The sequence below is a fragment of the Chaetodon auriga genome, chromosome 16 (genome assembly GCF_051107435.1).
Source record: "Chaetodon auriga isolate fChaAug3 chromosome 16, fChaAug3.hap1, whole genome shotgun sequence".
Lineage (NCBI taxonomy): Eukaryota > Metazoa > Chordata > Actinopteri > Chaetodontiformes > Chaetodontidae > Chaetodon > Chaetodon auriga.
The window spans coordinates 2,098,594-2,122,489 of record NC_135089.1 but is presented as its reverse complement, the minus strand read 5'-3'; the positions used below and the strand labels follow the sequence as shown (position 1 = coordinate 2,122,489).

General features: G+C 43.5%; 1 protein-coding gene across 4 annotated transcripts in view; it reads left to right on the top strand.

Moving 5' to 3' along the window:
* Positions 1-23,896, top strand: part of LOC143333699 (RNA binding protein fox-1 homolog 3-like) — a 348,241-nt gene that overhangs the window by 15,141 nt on the left and 309,204 nt on the right. For all 4 annotated transcript variants that reach the window (XM_076751900.1, XM_076751907.1, XM_076751897.1 and 1 more), the window contains exon 2: positions 19,924-20,046. The gene's annotated coding sequence lies outside the window, so the exon portion shown is untranslated. The remainder of the gene's footprint in view (positions 1-19,923; positions 20,047-23,896) is intronic.

The window sequence follows — 23,896 nt, the reverse complement described above, 5'->3', positions numbered from 1 at the left end:
GTATAGTATTTATGCTTTAAACAGGAAGACTTCTGGCATAAATACAAAGCCTGAAGCTGGTAGGCTTATAGCTGGAGGTGTATACAAGTTAACAGAAGCGTCTCTGAGGAATTACGCTTATATACAACTAATTTGCATTTGCAAACATGTTTTCAGGCAAACACCGTGCCGACTGGATGTTTTCTGTCAACATAATGAGGAATTCTTGTTAATTAACGTATCTGGCAAGTGGCAAAAATGTTTACGCTGAGCATGTCAGTCAAATGTCCGCTGACAACATGTTTCATTTGTTTTCCAACAAAATGTCTGATCTGGCACTACAGCATCATTATTTTGTGGTTATGTTTCGGCACCGGCGGCGCTCAGTGAAGGTTAGAGAAGGATCACAGCCTGGTTTCAAACACAAGAAGTCTGCAGTGACTGTGGACTCAATGTGTTTATTAACGTTTAAGCAAAACCACAATCTTTATCTCACCTTAACAAAGTGCCGCCCGGACTGCAGCCACCTCCCCGCAGCTCCGGTGTGGTTCGTAAATGTAACCGCTCATTCACTCAGAAACAGGCTGTTTGATCATAATCCACACTGCGATCCTGTTTTGCATCACCGCAAGTGGCAAAGCAGTTCAGTAATACATAAAAGCATCGTTGGAGACAGGGTTGGATGGTGTTAGGCCGTTTGAGACCACCAGAGTTCAGTGGTACACCTGCTTTCCAGAGATGGAGTGCAAATGATGCAATTAAAGCCTTCATCATCGCCATTAGCACACACCTGATTGATGATTATTTTTGCATGTTTGGGTTTTGTTTGCCACAACCAGCCAACACACGATAACAGTTCCTGTGTTTGGACGACCTTCCTCCGGTTTCTCTCCTCTTCCTCGCAGTCTCTGTGCAGTCATGGAGTGGTTATACCTCAGCTCAAGAGAAATTTTCTTCCAGGTTGCCCGAAGCAATCCGCATCTGTTTTCATCTGTTTTGCATTGCACATTGAGTTTGTATACGTTTGCACCAACTCTAATTTTTGAGTCACGTTCGGTCTAAATACACCTCGAGGCTGCGAAGTCGACACCTCATGAAGATTCATGAGATCAGTTACAAAGAAGCGTTATTTCAACAGCATATTAATGGTATACGTATTTCTACATATCATTAGAACCTGCTGTACGTTGGTCCACGTCATCGTCATTTAAGTAATGTTTCAAACACGGATACATGTCAACAAAAAAACAGACAAACACAAAAACAAATCCTTTCTCTCGGAGCAAAATTACTGAACATTCTGTGGTATTTTCCTATCAAAACCTCACTGTTTACTACTGACTTCAGCACTGAAAATAACGAAATGCAGTATAAATGCGGTCGAAGACAACAACAGAGCTCACATGTACAGTATAAAAGCAGCTTGTGGGTAGAAGAGACAGTCTGCAGCAGATTCAGTGTTCAGGATGTGAGATGTCAGCGAGTTCAGGGCTGGGTTATGTAATGTCTTGTTTCCTTGAACAAACCTCAGACTCAATAGTGGTACTTGTGCTCGTCACTGTGTGTCAGTCACTTCATCCGAAGCTTTCTGAACACAACGAGAGCCAATGAGTCGGACCGTGAAGCCTCTGAGCTCATTTACTTTACCTGACGCAAACCGTATCGAGATGTATTTTAGCTGTTAACCGGAGCCGTCCAAAAGCAGATTACGCCACACACTTGTCAAAATACGGCACTTACACTTTCCAGACCTGTTACGCAGCATCACTCCTTCAAACCTGCTTTGTGTATTAATAATTGATGCTTTAGGTTGGCCTCAGCTGAAGGCACTGAATCTTGAGAGTGAGCCACTTCAGAACTAAGCAATGCGACGCGGCCCTGGCTCCCCGTGTTGCACTGAGACAATATTATTTGAAAAGAAAAAGCAAAAATTTGATACATCAAAAATGAAGTGAAATATCAAAAAGCCCACGAAGGTTTTTTTTTTTTTTTTTTTTTTTTTTTTTGCAGTTGTCGCCATTAAATGAATGACAGCTTTATGATGGAGACTTTATGTTCAGAAGTGTGAAGTTGCTCCAAAGGAAAGTCGTATGTGAAGCATATTTTCAAAGATTCACAGTGAGTTTTACTTTATCCAAACTGTGCACCACCGTACCTCCAAATTATCTCTGTGAGCCGCCGTTCTCTCCAAATAACTGACAAATAACTTCACACAACCCTTTCATATCTGAAATGTTTTTTTCATAACTTCAAAATCTTGGAAATTGGACTCAAATGCCGTCCATGAATCAACCATGAACTGTACTTAAATATTTTAAGAGCAGCGTGCGCACCCAGCCATACAATCCAATCCACTGTTTTTGTTGTATTTATAGGACTTAATATGAGCTTTGATGTTTCCAATCAAAACAATGTCAAAGCACATAAAACTGAATTTATTTTTACACAAATGCTGTCAGAAAACTCTAATTTTCTTCAAGTATATCCTGTTCGGAGCAGCGGGGGGCTAGAGCCAATCCCAGCATGCAGTGCGTGGGAGGTGGGGGTCTAGCCTGAACTGATCACGTTCAAACTCAGGACCTCCTCATTGTGAGTCCACGTCGTGAAACACTGATCCGCTGCACTTAGAGACCCTCTAATCCAAACTCAGACTTTTCCCATGAAGGGAATTTACGAGACGTCTGAACAAATCCAGGCTGTTAGCAGCTGTTTCTGCCCGAGTCTCTTTCTCGTTGTGTCGGGGTTCGTTTTTCACGTTGAGGATGGCATCTTCATTGTCAACTATAAACATGTAAACAAGCATGTCAAACAAAGAGCAACGGTGCTTCCCCTCCTGAATTAAAACACAGAAGAGAGCAGAGAAGCGTCGAGAATAAGATATCACCCGTGTAAATGTACATTATGTACAGATTATATAAATACTACTGCCAGTACTCTCATGAGAACACTCCCAATGCCACATGTTGAGAAATGCTGTTGCACAGAAAGAACATTGACTTGCACAGGTCAGATCTTAGAAAATAAATCTCATGTCTCAAGTTTTTGCTGACCGCAGTTTGGTGGAAAACTAATGAGAAATGTTGTCAGTAAACATACATTCAGTATCGACATTTTCGTAACTTGCCAGGCACCTTAATTAATTTCCTCATTCTGTTGATAGAAAATGTCATCTGGTTGGCATCGTGTTTGCCTCAAAGCACATTTGCTGTTGCAGTTTAGTTGTATATGAGTGGAATTTCTAGGACACAGAACTGGTGCATGTGCATGCTCGTGTCTTTGGAGGATATCTGATGCTTTTGTTTTGTCGACCAATAAAGATATTCTCCCAGCCTTGCTCAGTGCTGAGTACAACATGCATTTTGTAAACTAATGCCGTTGTTGAAACTTACTGTTTGACCCTGTTTGGTCACTTTGATCAAAGTCAGACTTTTTGAATACTTTTCCACCTGAATTGAGTCGTTAAGGTGACGCAGTCCTTCTTCCCGTGTCTCATCGTGGTGTGAACGTGCTCCATAAGCTAAATGCTTAGTTTGGGGTATTAGTTTAGAGACCTCTCCGTGCTGGGAGGGAGACAGCGCCTGGGGCTAAGTTCTAGGGAAATAAGTCCTTCACTTTAGTTGCAAGGATGTTGGTTTGTTGAAATTATCGAATGGATTTTATTGGACTTTGGCTTGTAAAAGTGCTTCTAAATTAGATTATTTTTATGTGAAAGACTGCGGGGACTAAACAAGTCTTCAGCTGGGTAATTTCTTTGTGGAACATTTTGCCAATATTGCAGGTATTGTCTGCCCTTGCAATCATCTTTTGTGATCACAAGATTGTGGATTCCGAGAGGGGCAGACTATGCCGTTAATGCCTTTATTACTTCTCATTAAAACTGTTGGTTCTGTGGCTTGAACAACACGGAACATATACCCAGAAACGAGAGCTCTGAAACAAATGATATTTATTGCGATATCACCCAAATCTGACATGCAAAAGTGTTTCGACACCTGAGAGAATATTAAAATTTCTCTGCCAGTCTGGCCATGTAATGTGATATGAAAGATGGGCGGAAAGCAGAGAGGAGTGGAGGCCAACCTCTCATCACCTGGTCACCCAGACCGGCAGACAGAGCGCTGGCCGTCTGTCCACTCGTCTGATTTCCATCCCCTTGGCACACTGGGTAATAGAGATCAGTAATTGGGTGCTATAAATCCTGGCCGAGGACAAGGTGGGTCAGAACAGGCTGATTACTTAGGCATTACAGTCAATCTAAGCAAGTCCTTGAATTGAAAGATTTGGTGAGGTGGATTCTCATTATCGGCTCGGTGCATGTATGCATTTGTGTGAGGGAGTAAGGGCCAAGGTCCCCTTCCCATCCCCTGTTGCAGGATGACATTATGCAATGCTCCAATGCCCTCAACCGCGCAGACTCGTAAACATCACAACAAATTTATTTTCCTCATCCCCCACAGTTTTATAAGAATGTTTTCAGAATCGCGAGAGAGCGGTCGCAGGCCCGCCTGGAGTTTTAAGACCTCTCCGAGCGAACGGTCCTCGGCGCATTAAGGACCTCGGCCCGGGTGACACATTCACGGCGGGTTCAATGTTAGACCACAGGAAAGTCTTCGGTTTCAATCGGCGATGAGCGTGCGACGAGGACTCTGCCTTCGTCGTCCCCCGGCTTCAGTTTCACAGAGCGGTGTTTATCTCTCAGTGTAGCCAGAAAACAAGCTCTCAAGGTGATTAGCCCCGTCATTTAACATGAAGCAGATTGATGGCTATATGGTGAAATGCACCTTTCTGTTATTTTTCATCTCAGGGCCTATGAGCTAAATCCATTTTAAGCCTCTCAGTAAGAAAAAGAGGCTATGGAAGGTGAATTAGAGTCTAGAGCCGATAGTCTTTCTCAGCATTCTCTCCAGCTGAGGGTGTGACTTACTGGATTATGGGAACAGTAGTTTCTCCTCCAACCCCCTTAAGTTCTCTGATGTGGCTTTTATATTCCTGCCTATTTTGATGCAGTTTTTTGTATCGAGAGCGCATCGACACATTCTGACTGTGAATTTCTTCATCACGAGTTATCCCGCTCCTTTGTGCCTTCAGTCCCCCAGAAAAGACTTTGGATTCACAGCCGTCAAAGTCATTTGTCTGGGAGAATAATCAAAAAATAAAATGCAGGATCATTTTATGAATAGTGGTGTGGCCGGAATCCAAAATATGGGCTAAATGAGCAAATGTGATCAATTATCTCAGCATACGTCGAGCGCTGCAGAAAAATATAAGCAAGAGAGAAAGATATATGACAAATTTATGCTGTGGCATCAGTGCAAACCCCTGCAGTGTGAAGTGTTCCCACTCAGAAAAGCACTCATGCTACCATCATCCCTCGACTCCTATAACAGCATGCTACTTCACTTAGCAGCCTCCATTTGGGATACAGCACAAACACTGTTTTAGCGCTTTTATCTTAATGCACTGCAACACTCTGTAGCACTAAAGGCATGATTATTGTACAGAGATAGGAGCGGCGTGCATTTAAGCAAGACTTATTTAGACAGGAACTAAGCACCAACCTAAACACTCAAGGGCAGATGGCTTTGTGATTCTCATTGCTCATTTGATTCATTTTGTTAAATGGACTCTTTCCATATATTTTAATATAACACTAATTCCTCACATCGTTATCCCAGTTTAAACCATAATGTCCTACTGAGTGTGTTTACTGTTTTGGAGAGTGATTTATCAGCCAGATACCAGACTGTTGTCACTTTAACCATCTGCTGGCTGGTTTGGCTGCGAAATGGAAATACCTCTCAAGGAAAAAACGCAGCTGAAGGTTAGAGGGATCGCAGTCAGGTTCAGTCGCTCATTTCCATTTCTGTGACGGGAGCGGAGTGGCATATGGCTGTTGTCGGCTTGGTGCCGAAGCCAGGTGTGGAGGTGAGCCTCGGCATAGCTTCGCCACCACACCCATCCGATAGCGTCCTCAACACGGAGGATAAAACGTCCGTCACCCTCAGCTCGGGCCCAGTGTGACAGCGAGGCTTGTTCTCACACTTTCAGAGGCCACTGATTTAATAGAGGCACAGTGTCAACGCTGACCTCATCCACTGATGTCTTCACAGCTAATGCCCTAACATGTGACACTGACACTCAGCAAGACAAACAGTAAAGGAGGGAGATGGATTGGCACGGAGACTCATATGTCTTTTTCTGGGTGGAGGAGGATGATGGCCAATAGACACCAAGACAGCCGTGTCAACAGGAAGCGACAGAATCAGGCAGGACATCATTTTATGAAGCCTCAGAGTGATGATGATGATGTTACTTCACGTTATGTCGTGTAATAACATGTCACCTCATGTCTGCAGGCATGTTTTGAGCATGTTACAGCAGAGTAATCTTTAGTGTGGTACTGTGAGTGTTCTGCCAGTGTTCGGTGGTCTTTTGTCAGTTCACATAATGTGTTTTTGTTATTTTTAATAAAACTGAAACTGACTTTCTGATTTAAAGCTGAAACCAAACTTACATTAAAATCAAATCATTCAAAACTAAATGACATCAGCATGTTGTGAAACACTCAGCTCGGTAGCTCGCGGACTGCTGTCTGCGTCTGCTGTGTTTAGTCCGCCAGTTAGCAGCAATTAGCGGTTACTTTAGCAACAAGTGAAGCTCGGCTGTTTGTGCCGTGAGTCAGAGCAGCTGGAGGGAAAACCAGGAAATATTTTCTCCATGAAATTAAAATAACGTCAGAAAGTTGTGTTTTTCTACAGTAATCCACAACACAAAATGTCGTACAGCAACATGACAAACTCCAAAATACCATTAATAAAACCTATAGAAGAAACATTTCTGCCACTGTTCATCCAGATACTGTGTATAGGTCACATACAGCACAAGACAGGTGATAAAACACGTCATGTTAACTTTAAAGTGTATTTATTTAAAATGTACTTCACCAAACTCCTTATGATCAAAACCAAAGGTAGACAGAAAGACAGATTCTCCTTCTTCCATTCGCTGCTGAATTGTGACCCTGTGAATCCACACCACAGCACTGTCACCACCTGCGAGTCAGAGGAGATTAGCCGTCACCTGGCCACACTTCGCCCCTGACAATGAGACAGGAAACGTCCCACGATTTGATTATTTGCTTTGTCTGTGTCAGCTACCTTTGCAGGAATGTCCTTTCCTAAAGTCGCAGCGCCACAAATTTGTTCAAACTTTTAAAAAAATTCTAGCGAGCTGTGAAACAAAGTTAATCAGGAACAGGTTTTGATGCTGAATGGATGCCCTTCAGGAAGGCAGAGGGTGTTCAGACAGGCTGCATACAGAGTGAAGAACTGCAGCTGCTGTCAGCGGCGCTGTAACAGCAGCCTGCCATGCCTCCTGTGTGATTCTAGGTGTTTCAGCTTAAATCAGGGTTCTTGTTAATGGCAGCTAGGATTGGCCTGGTATTACTCAGATCCAAATCTAATTCATGGCTCCATCTATCGGGTGTTTTGTAACTTAAAGGAAACCCAGAGATCTGTTCGAAGAGAGAGAGACGCCCAAAATACAGCCCGTGATACCAGAGCTAGCAAAAAGCAGCTAGCCAGCAGGCTGCTCCGTCATGCCTCAGTTAATCTGCTGTGATCAGAGCAGAATACAGGAGAGAAGAGCAGCTTGTTTAATCAGAGATGTTCACCAGATTACGTGAAACGATCAGCCCTCGAAAGCTGCCCCAACACGCAAATGTAAGAAACTCCCAGAACGGTTTGTGGTTCCCGTTTGCCTCCAAACTGAGTGGAAACTAAAAGAGGTTATATAAGTGAAATATAGTTGAAATAAGGTAAACGAAAAGTGAACTGAAACTAAAATCAAATTCTGAGGGAAAGTAGAACTGAGCTGAAAATGTGGAACTAAAGTAACCTTGATGTGATTCCTCTCCTTGCTACGCTGTGCTGTGTTTTATTATGTTTGTGTTGTATTATACTCTCTGTTCATACATAGCTGAACTCTGCTTAATGGACTAACCTGCCAAACTCACAGCAGCACAAACACAAAGGACCTGCTGTTTTTAAAATGATTGAGCCATGATTTGTCAGCCAGAATCCACTTTCGCCCTTGAATACTAAATACGTGATGTTTATGCAAAGTCACGTAGACACTCCCAAAGGATCTTAGCCCGGATTTCCAAACTCTTAAAACAAATCTTAACATGTTGTCAGCATAACAATGTCAATAAAATGACACTTCACTTTCTGTGTCAGTGAGGTATTTTTTTTCTCCCAAAAGAAAAAGCTTCAGTAAGCCCCCCCCACCACCCCCACCCCTCCCCCCCAGCATTCCACATTATCTAAATCTGTGACACAATTTCTAGCATCAGCCTGACAGCTGCCCTAAAACAAATTAAAATGTATGAACTGAAAATGCAAATGCAATCCAACTCATTTCAGAAAGTTTTCTGTTGTTTAAGTGTTTGCTGTAATCATTGTTCACGCTGTGCAGGGCACACCCAGAGGCATGTTTTATTAATACTGAAAACTCTGTTTTCATTGGCGAGTTTCCGCCATAAAAGTTGCACATAAGTTAGAAAAATTGTCGATACGGAGCCGGGTGTCTTACTTTTGTATTGGCTGGTAATTGCTGGAGACACAGTTTCATTTTCCTTCTGAGGTTTGTAGATTCTTTTAAGTATAGTTTTATGTGAGCTTTGAAAAACTTAATATGCAAATCGTTTTCATATTTGAGGCATTGGCATTAACATACTGGGGAGGGTTATATTGACAATGTTGTTGCAGACACATTTGTTGTACTGCTGAAAGCTGAAAGTGGGTGATAAAGAACTGGTTACCTGCATACTGATGACCTACTTTAATTGCGGGGGCATGACGGGGAGCGAAGCCGAAAAATGCAGCAGAGACAGACTGCGTCAAATTCGAGGTAATTACTGCGAAAACGCCCATAGTGGCCTGTGATGTTATTTAATTCATTATTCAGCCTAATTTTGGTCAGGTAGAGGTTCACAGCTGAGGGGCTCAGGACCGCTGACTTATTTATGACGTGCATGTCACAGAAATGAGCAACTGACGAGCCTGAAATCTTCAACAAGTCTCAGCTACGAAAATTCAGTTCTTCAATGTACAGAGCAGTAAAGCCACAGCAACCTTCCTGGACCCAAACAAAGATGGAAGCTGGTTTCCTCGGGTCATTGTTTGGGGTAAATAGTCCACAGGCGTAATAGCTGCACTTTGATTTAAAGAGGCACTTCAGTGATTTAGTGTCATGAAGTTGGAGAGCTCACAAAAGACTGATGGATGGAGGCCGAGATGCCCTGTTCCAAAAACATTGGATCCTACCCTTCCCATAATGCATCTGTCAGACTGTGTGCCTCCAGTTTGTAATGGAGGCTTCGTGCTGTAACATCGTGGTCTCTCTAAACCCAGACCAAGATTACTCAGGTCACATCATTCAGTTTCTGAGCTCCTCCAGAAGCAGACGCACTGTTTCATGCATTATTATCATTATTCTGTTGTTTTTTCTGACTCGTGCTCCACACGCTGAATACACTGATCCTTGTATGCAAATTAATTCTAATTAATTTTGACCCAAGCAGAAACTCAAATGGTGCAAAAATCTTGAAAAAGTGTTGGTTTCATTGCACTGAAGCTATGGCATCATATTGATGCTAAGCTGCTTGAGGTTGCTTTGAACTAATTTAATGTAAACTTGAGACTCGAACCTGGAAAATGAAAATCAGATATCGACAAGCGTCCCTTAAAATCTGAACGTCATTAGTCCGAACGTCACCGAACGTTCAGTCCAAACCGTCATCCGTAGAAAGCTTTTCGTTCTTTCTCGTGTAAATCAGAATTCATGTGTCAATCCACTTAGCGTGTCAACACGTAATCAGGCCAATTTGAAACGAAAGGGAGACGAGGAGAGAAGAAGAAAGGCAAAGAAAGATGGAGCGGGGGGAGGGGATGCGGGGCAGTCGCCGCCTGGCCCTGACACCTTGTGAAGAGTGCTCATTCATCACACGGCGCAGGGCTTGAGCCTCCGTAAATCACTGTGGATAAAGGACGCGCCATAAAGAATGGAATTGTGAAGGTAAGGGTTTTAAATCCCCCTAGATGATCCGAGATAAACACGGAGAGACTTTTGACAGTCCCTCGTTACCGCCACGAGCGAGAGGAGCTGTCACCGCTCCCTCCTTGCCTTTCATCTCTTGGTAACAGTCTGGCTGCTAATATCCTCAATTATCTCTGCAATATGTTGCTGGGAAAAAGGGAAAGTTCCGAGGAGGCATTCGCACAGTTTAAAAGTTTTAATTTGACAGCTTGTGGTGTAATGATGACTTGTGATGAGGGTGGAGGGGGACTGCAGCCCACACCGAGAGTGTGACAAGTGATCGGGCCGGACTGAGAATGGTTTGTGGATGTCAGGACTTTGCGGATCAGATGTCAGGAAGCCAAATAGATGTTTCACAGGTTGATGTGGAAAAGAAGCCCCAAGCTCCTAATTGTAAACGGCAGTGGCATTTCATCTACTGGCTGCTTCTGGTTGGAAGGCAAATGTTTGTTTCATTTCCTTTGCTTATAATTACTTCTCTTTTTTAACAACAAATATAATAAGTTAAGTTCCTCGGTCTCATGCGAATGTCTGGAACACCTCCGTGACATTTTCCCTCTCTTGTATCAAAGAGGAAAATGGATTAAAGCAGAGTGTTATGCAGAGCTTGGCTCTTCTTTCTGAACGCGGTGCTAAATCCACCCGAACGTGCGGAGGAAAGAATAGAAAGCATTTGCATAGACGGAGCAGCCGTCCGTCTGATAATGACAGCCAGGTCACGGTGCATGATGGAGACACAATGGGCACGAGACCGTCACATGAAGGTTGACTCTCAGGAAATAACCTCCCACCTGGGTACCTAGGCAGGTAATCGTCTTCCTCCCTTCTTTTTTCCCTTCTGATGTATATACATAGCTTCAACTTGGAGGATAAACCAATCGATCATTCCAAGTGTCTCAAGTAATAAGTGAAAGTGATAAATCACGGCTTTGCGCTCAGGTTTATGAAATATTGTCCGTCCTGCAGGTGTGGATGCATTATCCAGCAGTCAGCGGCTTAGGTGCTGGTGTCAGAGCACGTAGGCAGAACGGTGCTGCGACTAATAGGAGGATCCGCCTACGGTGGAAGTGCCTACTCCATCAAGGGCTTTGTGCTGCAGTGCAATTAGTACACAAAATATTAACATAAGGATCAGACGTGGCGTTTCCACCGGGCCGCAACTTAAAAGTTCAAGGTAGTTCACGTCGGCGTGGTTGTGATCTTTTTCACTTGAGTAATTGCCTCGACTTCATTCAGCTTGAATCAGTGTAAGGTGAAGTCCGTAGCCTCTGTGGCGTAATGACAGAGTACACACTTTCGTGCTCACATTAACAGCTTTTTCTTGATAGATAAAAGTCCCAAATAATGGCTTCTGTGATGGAGTGAAACCAGGATAACAAATTGGCCCTTTGTGATAACAACCCCCCTGTGAGTTTCCTGGGCGTGAGAGATAGACAGACAGCTTTGAGGAGAGTCAGGTCTGCAGCAGCTTTGCGCCAGGGGAAAAGCTCCATGCCCTACAGAAGGATGGATAGTGTAGATTTGTAATGGTTCCTCTGCTTTTGACAAAGTAACCCAACCTGCAACTTTCATCCTCATTGGCTGAGTGAAAGGGCATTGGCAGAGGAGCTGGCCCGAGATAAGTGAGGTCTGTCGCTCCGGCTGGGTCGGTATAAATCGCAGCTACCTCAATCATGTGCATGAGACAAGCCAGCTGTCTCCTGTGACAACCTCCTTTTGACTTGACATGCAAAAAAACAAATTGATACAAGGCGGAGAAGGAGGGATGGAAAAGATTGAGGGCTGAGCAGATGTGGGAGGTGATGTCTTCCTCCACAACTTTTATTTCGCGTTGCATAATGTGAGATTTTAGCATTAAATCAAAATTCTGCACACACGCAGAGGAGTGTCCGACGCCGATTAATTAAAACCCCTCGGATTCTCCTTATTTGTCCAGATTTAGAACAAGTGGTATTTCTGCTCAGTGTGCAGGAAATGTATCATAATTTAAGATTTTTCCCAACTACTGTGAGCAAATCCTTTAAAGTCGAGGTTAAATAAAGGTTTCAGTCTGGTTTAAGCCCCTCCACCGCCGACCAAGACTAAAGATGCATTGCATATGCAGTTAAGTGCACCAAGGTAATGAGATCTGCTTAAGTGGAGTTATCTCTGTGTATCACATGGAGCTGCCGAAGGGTCACTTTACCCAAAACACAACAATAACTCTAAGCCTGATGGTTCCCAGCTGTGCGGATAGGTTTGATTTTATTTGTCGAGTTTTCGAGGTAAGCGCCTCCAAAACATGCTGCCACTCCTTTCATGGACACTTCAGCAGTTTCTAAAAAAAAAAAAAAAAGACGTACAAGTAAAAACGAAATGCCATCACCTCCACTGTGTCGAGGGTGAAGCAGAATCCACAGCACAGCAGATATCTCAAACCTCAGAGAACAAAAGACAAACAATCTGCACGACTGGATACCTGTGGGCTTTTTTTTTTTGTGCTCTCACTCAGCCAATCTCACGCCACACAGGTGTTCTCACTTTTTGGCTAATTAGACTTTTTCCTCTGACTGTGTGGGCGTGTTCAGCCTGCAGATGATTGACGTCCCACTGAATCGTTTGTTTGCAGCACCTGTTTTAGTCTGATGTACAAACCATACTGTGCATTCAATAGCAATTAATTGCATACGGACGACAGCGATGGATGTAATGCATCAGCTTGTAAGAGCGTCCTCCATTTCTGCAGGTCAGTACCATCAATGGACATTTTCTCTGTTGCTAAGTGCTGAAAATGGGGAGGAATCTTCTTGTGTTACATGTAATGCAAAAGAGATTACGCAACCTTGACTGTGTTTTATGTGGGTGTTGCCATGGACAAGCACAGTACTTTGTTGATGAAAGTCGCTGTGAAATAGCGGAGATATCTGACAGAGGAGTTGAGCTGAGGAGATACAGGAGATGTTTCCTTTTAACCCACACTCCTACCGAGTCTGTTCTCGCTCTGAAAAAGCCTTTGACTTTTTGTTCTTCTTCTGACCGTATGCACAACACAAATCTGTTGTTATTGTAAACCAAAAGCCAGGCATTAGCTCTTTGGCAAAGTCTCAGACAAGGGTATTAATCACATGACCACAGTTCACTGAACTCTGCCTTGAAATATGAGACTCATTTCTCCTTCCTGGATAATCAACTTAGGAAGAAAAAATCAGATATTTCACCTTGAAAAGCTTCATAACTTGCTTGCGGGATTCTAAACTTGTCATGCTCATGCCTGATTATACCAGACTGAAAGAAAACTAATGAAATAAAAGCTGGGATTCTGCAGCACAGCTTCTCTTAACACATGCACTCCACTCTGAGCATGCCAACAAGCAAATGAATAAATCTAAGCTCATATTAATTGAAATGTAGTTTTCCTACTTTTAGAGCCGACAGCAGATGCAAAATTCTGGGCCAAAGACTGTGTTTTGGCCAATTCTGGGGGACCGTGGGTATGTTTACCAGACCATCATCAGTCAATCACTGAGCCTGTGGGATAACTTCAGAGGATACGTGCCTTTCTTTATGCATATGGAGTGTAGTACAGTACATCTCTCTGAAAACAAGACCTTACTCCTCTGTTTGAGCTGTGGTTTGACTTAAAAAGCTGCAGCATTACTTTTCTTAGAAGTCAGACAAGACGATCCTGAAGAAATTAGGTTGTAGTTGTAGTTTTCTTATTTGGCACATTCAAGCAGGAAACACGACATGTCTGATAATGTCAGGTGTCTCCGTGTTTTGTTTAGTCTGTCTGGGTTTCACACACCGTTTTATGTTATTTTATGCAAATGATCCACTTGTCAGATGCTGGGTTTTAACACAATAACACCCTGCTGAGCACCAAATATTGTTAAAGGACAACTTTGTTGTTAATTACATAAACATCCGATCTCCACTAACATCCCTATAAGCTGCTCTCACTGTGCTTGCCACTTCTAGCAATCACAGCAGAGCAAATATTCTCCAGCCTCATATTACAGAGACGTGCACTCTGTGAGCTGAACTCTTGTTCCTGCCGATGACCTTTTTTTCTTCAGGTTTATTGTCAGTTTCTGTCTGTATCTCGTGTTTTATTGCACTTGATTCCTCACACGAAGAGGCAGTCCACCCACATTTAGCTTGCTATGGGATGACAGTTATCTTTATAATGAGGTCTGGATCTGGATTTTGTTGTGGTGGCCAAAGCTGAGGCTGGCTGTCAGGTGCCGGGAGTGCCGCCTGGTTCCAGATCTCTGAGTCACATCTTAGATTTTCTCTCTGTGATTAAAACAAGTCTGGCGTTGCGTTCGTGGACCGCTGAGACATCTGAGCCAATCAGAACTTTGGAGGCATGATTTAAAATGGCGATGTCATGGGTAGGGTCAGATATTATAATGGTAATGTTTATTTAGAGGTAGTCCTACCAACCGCTGATGTTTAGATGGCCGTGGACGGAGGAGGTGAGCCGGACAGCTGAATCGGGCTTCGTTTGGAGGTAGTGTGGACCTGCTTTTAATCGATACCAATAAGGTTGAAAATCAGAGCAGTGTTTCTTAAATGACTGGGGTTAACAAAGCCTCCAGCAACAGATTTATTGCTTTTCTGCACCCACTCGCACCTACACGCCCACACGCACCAGCCTAACAAGATAAACAAAACCAAACATGGCCTCTCATTTTTCAAAAGTTTGGAAAACCCCAATCACTTGGAGAGACTTGAAAGATGACTATTCATGAAGGCGATCAGATGTTGGAGGTCAGAGTGTTTCCCTGATGGTTCGGCGTCCTCGTGCTGAGCAAAGCCTCCTCTGTCACCTCCACTGCTGCTCTCCTCTCAAACAACGCTCTGCATTCAATCCTTTCAGGAGAAGCGGTGCCCTTCCTACCAACACACTGATGTTTAATTCATTCCCGGACACCTGGGGGACGCTCATAACAACAACAGGAAAAAAACAAAAGGAGAGCGAGAAAGAGAGAGAGGGGGGTTCGAAATGAGAGGGAACTAAATGTTTGCTTTGTATCAGCGGATGTTAAATGAATGAAGGGCCCACAACAAGACCAAGGAGACTTCAGACATTTGTGAGGGAACATCAGGGACGGGAGGCTGTGAAGACAAATAAATCCAGTTTCCCTCTGCTTTGTTTGACTTCAGGAGTGGGTGGGGGCAGTGAAGATGTTGCTGGACACCTTGGCGTGCTCCCTCTTAATCAGAGGTTGATTAAGCGCGCTTTCAGAGGCATGGATTAGGGGGCTCCCCTCGGACTCTGCTAAATTGGTCGGAAGGGAAGGAAGGCAGAGTGTTGAGCGCTGCTGAGGGAACTTTTGATGTGTCAGTCAGAGAGTCTGGCATGGTTTGCTTTTATTGACCTTCCCAGCCTTGATTTGTGACAGATCCCCTGGTGCTGGGGTAGGTGGGGAAGGTGCTTGAGAGGTGGGGAAGGTTAGAGGAGATTCAGCTTTTGAAGAATTTCCAAATTCTGCTGATCCGGTGGAGCTGCCACAAGCATTCCTGCAATTCATAACAATGAAGGGCACGGAGCTACTAAGCATTTGCAGCCTAGACGGTTTTTTGAAGATTATATTTCTGTCATTTTTGCTTTATTTGACAACAACGGGAAAAGACATGTGGCAAGGGTCCTGGGGCAGATTCAAATCCAGGATGTTGCACCTACACAGCGTGCGTCTTAGACCTGCCAGGAAGTCCCGGCCTCGTCATTTTGTATTATCTGCGGCTTTCCATCTGTCTTTCATTTGAATATAAACAATGAGTTTTTCTCATCATCCTGTATCCACCGTTAATGGATTCAACAAAGTACCACGGCTCAGCTCTAAATATACCTGTCCCCCTGTATGGACAGTGTGTGTCATTTATGGATTTATGGTTAATAATAGCCTGATGCTTTTTCCGCTGTCAGACTGGTTTGTAACCCCTTCACAGAAGGAATGGCATTATTCATGTTGCGGCGGTGGCACCGCTATTAATGTAATGAGTCAGGCTGTTAATGTGATCCTGCTTCAGACACAAAGGGGATCTCTCAACCTGAGCTCCTGCTGCAGACAGGAGACCTCTGCGCCCTACATAACAACGATGGGACGTGTCATCGCTGATTTATTTTGCCCTTGAACCTCCTAGTGATAGGACCTTGTGGGATAGCCTTTAAAAGAAGCGCCCAGAGATGAAATGAATGCTCTGCACCAAACTATTGAAAGACGTGCACTACAGCTGAAGGCTTTTAGAGGGAGTGCTGTAATCTAAAATGTGCTATTTCTCACACATAGCACAGCTCTGGGATGGGCTGATCAGATAGCCCGAGATGAATCTGACTTGACCTGTGAGCAGCAGTCACCGCCTCCTGCATTGCCGGCCATGAGAGGAATTTGCAATGGATTCCAGATAGATAGAAATCAGTTTGGATTCAGCTGAGGCGCCGCGGCTCGATAAGACATTGCTACACCTATACTCGCAAATTTCATAATGAATAGATAAGGATTAATGCAATTTCAAACTGTCAGCGCCTGCCAGATGGTATGTCATGAATGAGCTTATCGTCGCGGCATCAAGAACATAAACAGCCCTGCTCAGTCATGTCGTATCCATAAGCATGACTCCATGGTAACTGTCCACGAAGGTGCATCCTCAGAACAGCCTTATTAACTCAGTCCTCCTGCCCGTGTAATTAATGTCTGCTTACAACGCAGCTAATACCCACTATGTAACCTGTAAAGACACACAATAATTATGTGGCCATTTGAGTGACAGAGATCAGGACATTGAATGGAGGAGGCCTGTCTCCAGCCTCATCAGGAGGGCCAGAGTGTTGGTCCAGGTTAATGGGCTTCCTCCGGGGAGGGATTAGCTGGAGTTAAAGAAAGCAAGGAGGGAGGAATTTCAATTCAGTTTTAAAATGTCAAATACCATAAAAATCTTTTTTGTAATCTCATTGTCACGGGCCATTTACAAGTTCCTGGTCCAAGGCTTTATGAAGTTCCCTACGCAGGCATTAAAAAACACTAAGATCCTGTGAAAGAACACTTTATTTGAGCTGGACACTCTGTAGTACCATCCACATATAGCCAGCCATCTGTTTCCTGCTTTTGCAGCGGCCAAAAACTGAGCTAGAAACATTCTCAAACCGACTGAGTCTCGAGCGAGGAACAAAGGAGGAGGACAAAAGTGCTGCTCAGTGCTGCAACTGAAGATACTGCAGGACCAAAGTCCAGCCACGTGTCTGGATCCTGAAAGTCAGCGCGGGCAGGAAAATCTTGCTTTATAAGGGGAATGCCACTTGTAGTGGAGTGGACCTGTGATCGATTGGGATGTGAAGTGGCTTAGCCGTACCTCTGTGTGTCAATAGCTTCCCCCTCTCCCTCAACCTTGTGATAAAACAGAGGCTCGTGGTACTAAAGTCGGTGTGCATCTGTGAAACTGCCTGTATGGTTATAGTTTCATCCTATAACACTGCGCTCTTCATCTGCAGTTAATTCCTCTGATCGCTCAATCAAAAGTGTCCAAACTTTCCCTTCAGCAAACTCAGAGCCCGGACACAGGACCTAGAGGAGTTAAAGGTTGAACTGACAACGAATTAGAATGCGCTCCACGGCGCCATAGATTGAGACAAGGATTTAATTGGCTCCATATCAGGGTTAGATAGCACCGTTGTTGACTTTTGATTAGAAAAAATAAAAGAACAAGGTGACTTGATATTGTGGTGATAAGCAAAAATCCCAACTCGATCACATCAATAAGTTTCTCGGGTGCACGTAGGGTGGCTCACCTTGTAACCAATGACAGTGGCCGCAGTGGCTCGCCGGCAGATAGACATCAGAGGGTTTGTGGCGAGCGTGCATTGTCATACATTTATTGCTGTGTGTGCACAGCAGCATGTTTTCCTTACAATCGCTCCAGTTGTTCTCGACATACTGTTGACTTAGAGGTCAAGCTGCGCAAAGGCATAAATTTCTAGAGTGTTAATGTTGGCTAATTCACAGCATGTCACACAGCAGCTCTTCAAAATAAAGGTCACCTCTGAGCAGCACTTTATAGCTTTATATCTGTTTTATAGGCAAGCGTGCAGATTCACCACTGTCCATTATCAGAGTCTGACTCACCTTTGTACGCTCTTTACCTTCGTGTGGAGACTTTGTTTCAGTGGGGAGCTCCCAGGCTGCAGCGTACCTGAGGTCATTAATCAATGCAGTTTTTAAGTTTTTGCAAAAAGTACCCAGATAAAACTCGTGTCCGATAAGTCGGGAGATCTCGTCCATTCGCCAACCCAGAAGACGAATTCACTGCACCACCAGGCGGGACGGTCAGACTGGTGGGATGAAGTCTGAACTTAAGGAAGCAAGCCAACACTGACTGTTGGTGTCAGACCAAAGGAGCCCTGACCTACGGTGTAACAGTCGAATGCGTCACAGGTTGGAGCACACGTTCTGCAGATCCTGTTCTCCTGAAGACTCTGGACTGGTTGAAATATATCAGCCAGAAGCTTTTGAAAATAAAGCAACTGTCAAACCAAATGTTGGTGTTGCTGAATGGGTTTTCTTTTTTAGAGCATGATTTCTATTCTGTGTAATGTTTTTAATCTTTTTTCCTTCTCCTGAATTCGAACCTTGACCCTAAAGTCATTATACCATATTGGCCAGAACACAGTATAAGACCAATTCTTTCTTTCTCCTCAGAAAAGTGTTTGAAAAAGTCGAGGTCATGATATATTTCAAAGACCATACTGAACACTCTTCCAACTTTATTTTTTCACTTGAAAGATGTTCAAGCTTCTGCCTTGTTTTATTCAAATGGTTTTTCAGCGACAAAAAGCCTTTAACCAAAAACAGAAAACGCAGAAATATTCCTGTAATCAGGGCTGTGTGACTTCAGGCTGATAGAAATGATGAATTCCATGATGTTATGTCGTGCACAAGGCAAACAAGGCAGGAAACACCGTAATTAATAAACACTTTAAGCTGATATTTAACTGTTTTGTACAGCACCACTTGTTTACATGCGTGTCCTGTTATTTTATTTTATGCATCATTCAGAGCTGCTCTGTTGACGGACATGTCGTATAGATCTACCACGTGATGCAGTCCAGCCTCTGAAGCTGCCGTATTCAACGTGTGTGTCAGAGTTTAATGCTTTTGATTCAAAGGACCACTTAATTTCTCTTTGACGTCCACCTGTGGAAAACGTCCACCACCTCCCTGCTCGCGTCGCGCCCTCTGTGCTCAGTCTGTGTTGACATACGTCTCTTTGTCTGAGCTTGTTATCTTTGTGCCCCACAGTTTGCTTCACTCGTTCCCAAATGCCACTCTATGTGTCTTTAGTTGCGAGCATATTAGTCTCCATGGAAACTCATTTCACCAATACTTCATTGGAGCCAAATGACCCTGTACTGTTACTTAGCTTCTCGCTGCTTTGTGTGGAAGTGTTTTCTTTTGGAGATTAAATGTTTGAAGGCAAATTGTGGTCCTGCTGGTTTTATCGCCGGGATATTGAATAAGCATATGTGGAAAATACCAAAGTGTGGTACTGTAACACATCACTGAGAACAGATGTATTCGTGTGCTTCTTACGGGATAACAACAACGCGTAAAGGAAGGGGAGCTCCACTGTTCAGAAACAGGCCGTGAAAGGTAGCACCAAACACAACGGATTCATTCTTTATGTGATATAATATGACTGACCCTTCGGACGACACGTGTGCCAGCTGATCATTTCTTCACATTTGTGATCAGACACCAAACCGTATTTTGCTTCCTGTGGTTTTACCTGCTTTCTGCACTGAACAGTATCTGTTTCTGGATTCCCTCTGGAATATTTACGCTGCTCCTGTCTTCAAAATGTCCACAGATAATTGCTAGAAGGAAGCGCCCAGGAAGGTCAGCCAAGTATCCCGCCGTAGGTGCCAAAGTGAAATCTACAGGACTACAATTACTTGGACAGACTGAGGCGGCGGAGCAAAGTGAATGACAGGTAGGAAATAATTCATATGAATCACCTGCTGTATTATGAATAACCACCTGCTGAGAGGACATAGCACGGTCAGTTATCCTCAGAATTGGTTCTGAATAGCCCTTTTTGTCATTTGTTGGTAATTGCCTTAATTCTCTTGATAATATAGTGAAATTAACCTCGGAGAACATTTCCTCCTTATGGCATTTATGAGACAAGGTTGAAGTTGACATGCCAGCAGTCACACAATTATATTTAGATTATTCTACTGCGCTGCTATTTGGCTTGATGTCGACAATTTAGAGGAGTCCTTTTCACTGCCACTCATAAATCATAATCTTCATTTTTCCAAAACATACAGTGTTGAATCCTACACGAAGGGCGTTCTTTAAGAAATTCAGGATCACTCACATCTATTTTCTATTTAGGGTACATCTGACCTTGTAGTGAGCAGACATAAAAGGCTGTCAGTCAAACCATCATGCCGTCTTTGTTTCTTTGTGCTTGTCATTCTCCAGAGGAGTCAAGCAGCCACTGACTTAAATCTAGTGATTCTGTGCTTCTGGCAAAATGCTTCTCTGTCCTTCTTTCTACCGAACTCAGCGACCGCCTCGGGGTAAGGTGGAAAGAAGGTGAAAAAAAAGTTTCAGAACAGCGTTTGGATGGTTACAGAATGTAATCAAGGCCAGTAGATGGTTAAGCAGCTCCGCTTTTTCTAATGAGTCACTGCGACTTTATACTGTGACCTTTGAGAGACTTTAACCTTTTCTGACAAAGCGTCGCGGCGGAGGATAAAAGATGAGTTGACACATCTGTTGTTAAAGTTGAAATTTGAATTCTCCGCACAGTTCGTGCAGCTACCTTGCATACGTCTTCATTTTTCAGAAGAGCGGTGAAACCTTTTTAGGAAGCTTCAAGCCTCTGAATGGCTGTTTCCCGTGGCAACAGTTGACTGACAGCTGAGAGCCGATGTTGCTGCAGATTGTCGTCCGGTGTGCATTACCAAAGCGTTTGTTTTCCGCGCCCGTAGCCTCAGCTGTTAGCGATTGAAGCCGTCATTCAGCACGTGGGAAGAACCGTCATGCTCTGAAGAAGAAGGGCCGTTAGCCTTGCTCGCTAATATTAGCAATGACGTATCTCTGACGTTACAATGTGGTGTTGTGTTCGCCATCGTTGGTTTCAGCAGCGGGTGAATGAGTGGATGTTACAGGCTCCGACAAACATGTCGGCTATCAGACATTTGGTCTGTTGACGCTTGTTATGGGGTTTTTTTTGGGTTGTGTGCGATTTTTGTCATTTTATTCTTCTAATTTAATGATGTGCCTCTGAAGAACGACGGACTCGAGCGAACCCAGAGGCAGCAGAGTAACAGGCTAACCGCGATGGTTGTGGTCGAGTTTGGTTTTGTTTCTGTCGAGTTCGACGTGTTTTGCGATGAGTTAGCAGAAAGTGAAGCTCATCGGTTCAGTGAAAGACAGAAACTTGAATTCAGAGATTGTATTTTTGAACAAAGGAGGCATCACTCTTTACTCCAGCATTGCTAAGCACATTTTCTATTTTCTGCCTTTCACTAATTAGATAAAAATGGTTTATTTTTTATTAAAATCCTCAGTAGTTTCTGTTAATGTCATGTATGAATATCTGTGTGTGTTCATGGCTGAGGCCTCACATTTGACCGTGACGCCGTGCGTTAATGGTTAAAAGTGAAACACACATCCTGCTGGTTTGTGTTTCACTGTGCTGGCATCTCATCCACCCATGTGTGCTGCCTCAGATGTCTCGGCATGTTGTTGACCGCAGTGTTTAAGGGAATTTCAGACGTTTGTCCGTCTAACCACCAGCTGGCCGACTGACTCAAACCCTCAGCAGAACATCAAACATCACAGTATCTCACTGCTTGGCTCAGTTTCACATAAACAGATCAAGGGTACCACAATGTTTTTATTCCAGTTGATATGGAAATGTCACATCATTTCAAAGAGAACTTCTGTTTTATTCATGTCTAATATCCTTTTACTTCTGACTGCCTAATGCGGATCTGGAATAGCTCGAACCAGGCTGCTGTAAAGCAAAAGAAGCTTTGCTGTCGGAGGGACGGTGCACGGCACGATTGTTTTGCTGCAGAAAACGTGAAATTCTGAAATATTCCTGAATACTCCTGAGGAGGAATATTGCTCTTTTCTGTACAGAGGAAATGAAAACAGATTCTTCTTTTCCTGCTTTGAGACAGAATTGGTGCTGTGCAGTTTGAAGTGATGATCAGGTGAGTGGTCAGGATGAAGTTTTAAGAAAATAGAAAAGATTATATCTGCGCATATTTAGAAGCAGAAGAAGCTTCTGTCTTTTTAGGCTGTTTTTGTGATCAGAGCTGTCCGCTGCCTCGAATGGATTCCTTACTGTAACAGATGTGACGAAGGCTCCTTGAACAATGAGAGCATTTGGCATCAGACAGGAACATGTCTGCATGGTATACTGTAACAATTTCAATTTCTGTTCTCATAAAATTAAACATTCATATTTTTCTTTAATAATGCTGATGACACTAATTAGTTTCTGTACTCAAGCAAAATATCGAGAAGCAATTAGGGCAGAGTGTGTAGTTAATTACCATAATTTATCTGCAGCTACAACAATTCTTTTCATTATCATTAATCTGCCAATTGTTTCCACGATTAATTGATGAACAATATGGTCTATAAAATGTCAGACAATTGTGAAAAATGGTGATTACAGTTTTCTAAACCTAAGGTGACTCAACTTTGGTTTGTTATCGTGTGAGACAAAGCAAAGCAGCAACAGCTGAACGAGAGCGAGGAACTTTGTGAATGTCTGCACTTTGTTTGGCTGATTACTTTTCTTCCACTAATCGTTTCGGCTCTGAGTTTGTCTGCTGTCATGAGAGTCAACCTGAGTTTTACCTGGTAAATGACTGAAAGCAGGAGGAAGGAGGCTGATGTATGGATTTCATTGGCAAAGAGGTTCGTCAAATGATGCCGGCAGCAAAGTAACCTGAGAGTGACTCACATGACGTTTGGTGACATCCTGACACGACTTCAGTCATCTGTTCCAGATAATACCCCTGACAGTTTGACAGCTAATCTATGAGGCCTCATGCTTTTGTCTTCATTTGTATGTGCTCGCTATTGAGGTGTTATCCGTCTGTTCAGAGACCAAAAAAGTCAGCATGAAACCATGATGCATCACTTCCTTTACGGCCCAGGAAGTGACCGAACGGCGTCGAGGAGAAGAAGAATCAGCTGTTTGGCAGCAGCAGCGCTTCGCAGCCTTGATAACGTTCGGCAAACTAGAAACTTTAATACCTCGCGATGTCATGTTTGACCTCGTCTGCATGTTATCTCGGCCTGTTGCAGCACCAGGGCTGGCACCTTCCTCGAGGGCCCTGCTTAATTTTTCACCAGTATGTCTCATGCCACACCCTATATATCTCCATTCTCAATTATACATGGCTAGAATGGGAAATTAACACAGGGCACATCATAAAAAGCTTGATAACAGAGCTAATACAATTACATTAAAGTGATTAAAAAAGGTTAAATAGGTGATCTATTACATTGATCTTAAATGCATTCAGACTTAATTTAATTTAACAGTGCTATAATGCTGTAGTTAAAATATGTCCTATTAGTGTTTGGAGCCTGCATGTATAACGATTAATTATTGAATAATTGTTCATGCATTTCAACACTGGCAGGCTCTGAAGGGTGATTTATTTTCTTCAGTGGCTGTACAGAGATAGGGCTTAATTACAGTGGATAGCCTTATCTCCCCTCTCTAATCCTCTCTTTGGAGTCTCCCGCGTTCACGCCATCTAGTCGTCGATATCATCAGACTGTTGGCAGAGCCAGACAGA